Raw genomic sequence first — 9,058 nt, 5'->3', positions numbered from 1 at the left:
AAAGGCCCACTTGACTTCACATTCCAGGATGTCTGGCTCTAGGTCAGTGATCACACCATCGTGATTATCTGGGTCGTGAAGTTCTTTTTTTGTACAATTCTGTGTATTCTTGCCACCTCTTCTTAATATCTTCTGCTTCTGTTAGGTCCATACCATTTCTGTCTTTTATTGAGCCTATCTTTGCATGAAATGTTCCCTTGGTATCTCTAATTTTCTTGAAGAGATCTCTAGTCTTTCCCATTCTGTTTTCCTCTATTTCTTTGCGTTGATCACTGAGGAAGGCTTTCTTATCTCTTCTTGCTATTCTTTGGAACTCTGCATTCAGATGTTTATATCTTTCCTTTTCTCCTTTGCCTTTCACTTCTCTTCTTTTCACAGCTATTTGTAAGGCCACCCTAGACAGCCATTTTGCTTTTTTGCATTTCTTTTCCGTGGGGATGGTCTTGATCCCTGTCTCCTGTACAATGTCACGAACCTCAGTTCATCAGGCACTCTATCTATCAGATCTCGGCCCTTAAATCTATTTCTCACTTCCCCTGTATAATCATAAGGGATTTGATTTAGGTCATACCTGAATCGTCTAGTGGTTTTCCCTACTTTCTTCAATTTAAGTCTGAATTTGGCAATAAGGAGTTCATGATCTGAGCCACAGTCAGATCCTGGTCTTGTTTTTGTTGACTGTATAGAGCTTCTCCATCTTTGGCTGCAAAGAACATAATCAATCTGATTTTGGTGTTGACCATCTGGTGATGTCCATGTGTAGAGTCTTCTCTTGTGTTGTTGGAAGAGGGTGTTTGCTATGACCAGTGCATTTTCTTGGCAAAACTCCATTAGTCTTTGCCCTGCTTCATTCTGTATTCCAAGGCCAAATTTGCCTGTTACTCCAGTTTCTTGACTTCCTACTTTTGCACTCCAGTCCGCCATAATGAAAAGGACATCTTTTTTGGGTGTTAGTTCTAAAAGGTCTTGTAGGTCTTCATAGAACCGTTCAACTTCAGGTTTTTCAGCCTTACTGGTTGGGGCATAGACTTGGATTACTGTGATATTGAATAAGGATTCAATGTGTTATAAATTACTGAATTAAATAAGATCCATGAATCTATATTGATGATCAAATAAAGAAAGGAAGGCTTCTCCTTAAAGTAGAATGCTCACTAATTAGTGAGGAGGGAGTGGTGGTGTTGGATAAATACTATTTGGTTCAGGCAAGAATTACTAAGGAATGTTCTGTGTAGTTTGATGAGGTCTTAAAAAGTGTCTCCTCACAAATTACTTATTAGTTCCACAGAGAAAAGTAGTAACTGTACTAGTGGAGACACAATAGTGGAGACAATAGTGGAGATATCTTGACCATATGATAAAAATTAGTATTACAAGTTAACAATAGAACGACACCATGGATCTCCAAATACGATACACAGAGAAGGACATGACATTACTTCTTTAGTATTTTGACCAGAGAGTCATTTGGAACAAAATCTGAATCTAGATCGAGTCATGAGGAAGACAAATCCAAACTGAAGGACATTCTATAAAATAACGGACATATATTCTTTGAAACAATCCATATCATAAAAGAAAGTTAAAAACTGAGAACAAAATAAAAATGCCTTTTAAATCTAACAACTGGAAAATCACTGACAACTTTAGTAGCAAAGGAGTTAGAAACGAGATCCAAGTGGGCTCAAAAAGGGAATTAAATGTGAACTAAAAACATAGCATTCAGATAACTCCTATGAGCAAAGGAAACAGGGTTAACAAGGTACACCAAGGGTTTATATAAATGGTTAATAATATACTTTTATGGGGGACCTATTAGGGGGACATATTAGGTTGAATGACATGAACATGCTTTCTTTATGGATCACAAACAGTCAAATATGAGAAATTTCAGGTGCAAATGGTGTTAAAAACTATATACTTACATTCAAAAGAATAAAATTAGATGGATCCTTTGAGTCCTTTGCTCATAGGAGTTACCTGAATGCTGCATTTTGAGTTCCCATGTAGTTCCCTTTTTTAGGGAATGTTAGCTAGGAAATGATTTCTTATCTATTACACACAAAGGCTAAGCACCAAAAGCAAAAATAGACAGATGGCTCTATATCTCACTAAAAAGCTTCTGCACAGCAAAGGAAACATAAAATAGTGAAAAAGTAGCCTGTGGAATGAAAGAAATATTTGCTGGCTATATATCTAAGGTGCTAATATCCTCACACAAGGAACTCCTGCAACTACAACTCAATAACAAAAAAAGCCCAAATAACCCAATTGAAAAATGGACAATAAACTTCATTTCTCCAATGAAGATATATAAATGACCAATAGGTACATGAAAAAGTGCTCAATATCACTAACCATCAGGGAAATTTAAATCAAACCCACAATGAGATATCAACTCAAACCTGTTAGGATGGCTATTATCAAAAACAAAACAAAAAAATTAAAAGTGTTGTCAAGGATGTGGAGAAATTATAATCCTTGTACACCATTGAGGAGAATGAAAAATGGTGATATCAGTATGGAAAACATTAGGGAGGGTCTTCCAAAAAATTAAAATAGATCCAGCAATCCCACTTCTGGTATATATCCAAAAAATTGAATCATGATCTTGAAGAGATATCTAGACTCCCATGTTCACTGCAGTTTTAACCATGATAGCCAAGATAGGAAAACAATCTAAATAACCGTGGATGAGTGAATGGTTAAAGAAAATGTGATAAAAGCATACAGCAGAATATTATTCAGTCTTAAGGAAAGAAGTAAATCAAGCCTTTTGCAACAATATGGATGAACCTGGAGGACATGATGCCAACTGAAATAAGCTAGACACAGAAGGACAAATCTTACATGATATCCCTTATATGAAGTGTTTAAAATAGTTAAACTCACAACAGTAGAGGGGAGAATGGTGGTTGCCAGAGATTAAGGGGAGGAGGAAACAAGGAGGTATTAGTCAAAGGATACAAAGTTTCAGTTACACAAAATGAGTAAGACCTAGAGATCTACCATACAGCATAGTGACTGTAGTTAACAATACTGTATCGTGTATTTAAACATTTGCCAAGAGGGTAGATCTTAAGTATTCCATCATAAAATATAAAAGTAATAAATAATTAGGGAAGGAGGAGATTTTTGGAGATGGATTTTTTTACAGCATAATCTGTGGTGATGTTTTCATGGATGTATACTTATATTCAAGCTCACCTTTTGTATATATGAAACATATACAGCTTTTTATGGATTAATAATACATCAATAAAATGGTTTCTTAAAAATACATTATAGAATAAAAATCTATGTCATTTTTTAAATAAAAAGAGAAACTTTGAAAAAAAAATTGAAAATATTGAAAAGAAAGAAATAGTAAAATGCGGAGATCCAGTCCTGCAAAGTAAAAGGCCATTGACCTCACCTCCCCTCATGAAAACATCAAAACTACATTATATATAGAGTGATCCTCACTGAAATTGATCTGAGGACTAGCAGAACAGCTCCTGTACGATCAAGTCTATAAATAAAGAGCCACACAGAGTCTGGTAGGAATGGAGGAAAAGTGACCTGATTGGGATTCACATCCCTAGTAGGAAACACAGAAGAGGAGGATGTTGCAAGCTCAGGGATCCTTCCTGGGGAGCAAAGGGTTTGAGGCATCTTCCCAGGCATCTGCATCTTCCCTGATGGCTCATCTGGTAAAGAATCTGCCTGCAATGCAGGAGCCCTAGGTTCAGTCCCTGGGTTGGGAAGATCCCCTGGAGAAGGGAAGGGCTACCCACTCCAGTATTCTGGCCTGGAGAATTCCATGGACTGTATAGTCACAAAGAGTCGGACACAACTGAACAACTTTCGCACCAGACCTGAGGCCTGACCCGAGGAAGACAAGTACCCTTAGCTGGTTTGAAAGCCAGTGGGGCTCACCAGAGAAACCTGAGCCTCCTGGGCACACACAGCAAGGAGGCAACAGACTGAACACTGCCTGGGGCTCTGGCTGGCCTGCCAGGACCACTCCAGTGCACACGGCACAGCTCACACCAGGCTCCTGCTCAGCCCCCCTTGCTCTGGCATTGCTGCCCACTAACCTTTAGCCAAGGCTTGCACACTAGGGAAAACATGAAACCAGCACAGTTCAGCCCTAAGCCCTTAAGCCTCAGTGCATCACAGATCAAGGTGGAGACTACCATCACATCCAGGAAAAACCTAATTCCCTCAGGGTTCCTGACCTCACATCTGATAGGACTGGATTGACCACTAAGCACATCAGAAGCTCTGGCTAGCCCCTCTGACCCCAGCCCTACTTCCCACATGACAAAGGCTGCCAGTACACCACACAGAAATATGCATCCCTGCTCACTTCAAATCCAGCTCTTTCACCAAAATTTCTACATACATGCAGACTGCATAGGGCCACTCACATGCAAGGATACACCTTCAAGACCAGAAAGGTGACTGTTTCAACTATTTTCATAAAGACAGAGAAAGTTAAACAGAATGAGAAGACAGAAATATGTTTCAAAGAAAAGCATAAAGAAAAAACCCTGAAAAGACCCTAATGAAGCAGAGATAAATAATTTATCTGATGAAGAGTTCAAAGTAAAAGTAATTAAGAATGCTATTGAACTGAGGAAAAGAACAGATGAATATAGTGAGAATGTTGACAAAGGACTAGAAAACATAAGAGAATCAGTCAGGACTGCCCTGGTGGTCCAGTGATTGAGAATCAGCCTGCCAAAGCAGGAGACACCGGTTCAATCCCTGGTCCAAGGAGATCCCACATGCCACAGGGCAACTAAGCCCATGTGTCACCACTATGGAGCCTGCGCGCTACAGCCTGTGCTCTGCAACAAGAGAGGCCACCACGATGAGAAGCCTGCACACGACAACTAGAGAGCAGCCCCTGCTTGCCACAACTAAAAAGACTGTGTGTGGCGATGAAGACACAGTGCAGCAATATATAAATAAATAAATTTATTTTTTTTAAAACAGCATTGGTCAGGCTGAGGAATACAACAACTGAAATGAAAAAATACACTAGAGGAAATTAATAACAAGTTAGGAGATACAGAAGAACATGCTGATCTGAAAATCAAATAATGAAAATGATCCAATCAGAATAACAAAAGGAAAAACAAATTTAAAAAACAAGAACAGTTTAAGGGACATCTGAAATAACACCAGCTTACTAACATTTCATTGTTAGGGTCCGAGAAGGAGGAGAGAGAAAAAGGAGATAGAAAATGAAATGATGACAGAAAAAGTCCCAAACCTGAAAAAGGAAACTGATATCCAGGTACAGGAAGTACAGGGAATCCCAAACAAGATGAACTCAGGACCATACCAAGAGACATGATAATTAAAAAGGCAAAGTTAAAGGGATAAAGAGAGAATTATAAAGGCAAGAAGAGAAAAACATTTATATACAAGGGGATCCTCATAAAGTATCAGATGATTTTTCAGCAGAAATTCTGTAGGCCAGCGGGAGTGGCGTGATATATTTAAAGTACTGAAAAGAAAAAACCTGCAACCTGGGACATTCCACCTAACACTGTCATTCAGAATTGAAGGAGTGATAAATAACCATCCAAACAACCAAAAACTAAAAGAGTTTGAGACTTCCCTGGTGGCCCAGTGGTTTAGAATCTGCCTTGCAATGCAGGGAATATGAGTTCAATCCCTGGTTGGGGAACTGAGTTCCCACATGCCGCAGGGCAACTAAGCCCAGGCGCCGCAACTACTGAGTCTGTAAGCCACAACCAGAGAGGCTGTGCACCACGACAAAAGATCCCACATGGCACAGCAAAGACCAGGCATGCAGCAGCTAGGACCCAACACAGTCAGATAAATAATAAATACCAAAAAGATAACTAAAGGAGTTCATCAATACCTAACCAACCTTACCGGATGTGCTGCTGCTGCTGCTAAGTCACTTCAGTCGTGTCCGACTCTGTGCGACCCCACAGACGGCAGCCCACCAGGCTCCCCTGTCCCTGGGATTCTCCAGGCAACAACACTGGAGTGGGTTGCCATTTCCTTCTCCAATGCATGAAAGTGAAAAGTGAAAGGGAAGTCGCTCAGTCGTATCCGACTCTTAGTGACCCCACAGATTACAGCCTACCAGGCTCCTCCATCCGTGCGATTTTCCAGGCAAGAGTACTAGAGTGGGATGCTGTTGCCTTCTCCGACCAGATGTGCTAAAGGGTCATATTTAAGTGAAAAACAAAAGACTACTGTAAGAAAGAAGAAGTCATTGGAAGGTTTAAATCCCACTAGTAAAGAAAAATATATAATAAAGGCTATGGAACAACTAGTTATATAGCTTATACAAAAGTTAAAAGGAAAAGTTATAAAACCAACTAAAACTATAATAAATAGCTAAGGGATAGACATGAAGATGTAAAATATGACATTAAAAAAAAAAAACACAAAACGTAGGGGTGGGAGGTAACAAATGTGGAGCTTTTAGAATGTTGAACTTAAATGATAATGAATTTAAAAAGTAGATATAGGTCAATACATATGAACTACATAGTAACCACAAATCAAAAACCTATAACAAATATACAAAATCTAGAGAGAAAGGAACAAAAACATAACACAAAATATTAGAAAACCACCATGGAAGAGACTAAAACAAGAACAGAGAACTACAAAAACAACCAGAAAACAGATAACAAAATGTCAATAAATATACACCTATCAATGATGGCTTTAAATGTCAATGGACTAAATGCTCCAATCAAAAGACTTAGGGTGACTGATTAAAAAACAAAACTCATTTATATGCTACCTACAAGAGACTCTCTTCAGAGCTAAAGTCACACAGACTGAAAGTTAGAGGATAGAAAAAGATGATGCATGCAAGTGGAAATAAAAAGAAATCTTGGGTTGCAATACTCATAACAGACAAAGTAGACTTTAAAACAAGTCTACAAGAAAAGAAAAGAAAGACATTATATAAAGATAAAAGAATCAACACAAGAAGAGTGTAAAACATTTATAAACATTTAGGAACCTAGTATAGGAGCATCTAAATATGTAAAGCAAATATTAACAGACATAAAGAAATTAACAATAATACAATCATAGCAGAGAAGTTTAATACCCCAATTCATTAATAAACAGATCTTCCAGAGAGAAAATCAATAAGGAAATAGTGGTTGTCTTAAATGACACATTAGACCAGCTTGACTTAACAGATATCTGTAAGACATTCTGTCCAAAACCAGCAGGATACACATTCTTGTCAAGTACACATATAATGTTGTCCAAGATAGATCACAAATAGGCCACAAAACTAAGCTAAAAAATTAAAGACAATAGAAATTATATCAAGAATCTTTTCCTTCCATAATGATATAAAACTAAAAATCAGTTATGTAAGAAAAATGGGAAACCAAAAACATGTGGACACTAAACAATATGCTACTAAACTAATGAAGAAATCAAAGGAAATCAGAAATAAAGAAATCAAAGAAGAAATCAGAAAATACCCTTGAGATCAATGCAAATAAAAGCACAACTTTCCAAAATCTATCAATCAGTTCAGTTCAGTCGCTCAGTTGTGTCCAACTCTTTTGTAACCCCCTGGACTGCAGCATGCCAGGCTTCCCTGTCCATCACCAACTCCCAGAGCTTGCTCAAACTCAGGTCCATTGAGTTAGTGATGCCATCCAATCATCTCATCCTTTGTCGTCCCCTTCTCCTCCCACCTTCCATCTTTCCCAGCATCAGGGTCTTTTCCAATGAATCAGTTCTTCACACCAGGTGGTCAAAATATTGGAGTTTCAGCTTCAGCATCAGTCCTTCCAATGAATATTCAGGACTGATTCCCTTTAGGATGGACTGGTTTGATATCCTTGTAGTCCAGCAACTCTCAAGAGTCTTCTCCAACATCACAATTCAAAAGCATCAATTCTTAGGTGCTCAGCTTTCTTTGTAGTCCAACTCTCACATCCATACATGACTAATGGAAAAAGTAGATGGAACTTTGTTGGCAAAGTAACGTCTCTGCGTTTTGGTATGGTGTCTAGGTTGGTCATCGCTTTTCTGCCAAGGAGCAAGTATCTTCTAATTTCATAGCTGTAGTCACCATCTGCAGTGATTTTGGAGCCCAAGAAAATAAAGTCTGTCACTGTTTCCATTGTTTCCCCATCTATATGCCATGAAGTGATGGGACAGGATCCCATGACTTAATTTTTTGAATGCTGAATTTCAAGCCAACATTTTCACTCTCCTCTTTCACTTTCATCAAGAGGCTCTTTAGTTCCTCTTCATTTTCTAACATAAGGGTGGTATTATCTGTGTATCTGACGTTATTGAGATTTCTCCAAAATCCATGGGATCCAGCAAAAGCAGTTCTAAGAGGGAAGTTTATAGTAACAGAAGCATACTTCAAGAAGAAAGAAAAATCTCAAATAAGCAACCTAATCTACCATCTTATGACCAACCTAGATAGCATATTAAAAAGCAGATATATTACCTTGCCAACAAAGGTCCATCTAGTCAAGGCTATGGTTTTTCTAGTGGTCATGTATGGATGTGAGAGTTGGACTGTGAAGAAGGCTGAGCGCCGAAGAATTGATGCTTTTGTTTTTTGTTTTTTTTTTTTTCTCATTTCATACATGATATTTTACATGTTTCAATGCCATTCTCCCAAATCTTCCCACCCTCTCCCTCTCCCACAGAGTCCATAAGACTGTTCTATACGTCAGTGTCTCTTTTGCTGTCTCGTATACAGGGTTATTGTTACCATCTTTCTAAATTCCATATATATGCGTTAGTATACTGTATTGGTGTTTTTCCTTCTGGCTTACTTCACTCTGTATAATAGGCTCCAGTTTCATCCACCTCATTAGAACTGATTCAAATGTATTCTTTTTAATGGCTGAGTAATACTCCATTGTGTATATGTACCACTGCTTTCTTATCCATTCATCTGCTGATGGACATCTAGGTTGCTTCCATGTCCTGGCTATTATAAATAGTGCTGCGATGAACATTGGGGTACACGTGTCTCTTTCCCTTCTGGTTTCCTCAGTGTGTATGCCCAGTAGTGGGATTG

Source organism: Bison bison, unplaced genomic scaffold (assembly GCF_000754665.1).
Source record: "Bison bison bison isolate TAMUID 2011002044 unplaced genomic scaffold, Bison_UMD1.0 scf7180017864157, whole genome shotgun sequence".
NCBI classification, from domain to species: domain Eukaryota; kingdom Metazoa; phylum Chordata; class Mammalia; order Artiodactyla; family Bovidae; genus Bison; species Bison bison.
Note: the sequence above shows the minus strand (reverse complement) of the source record.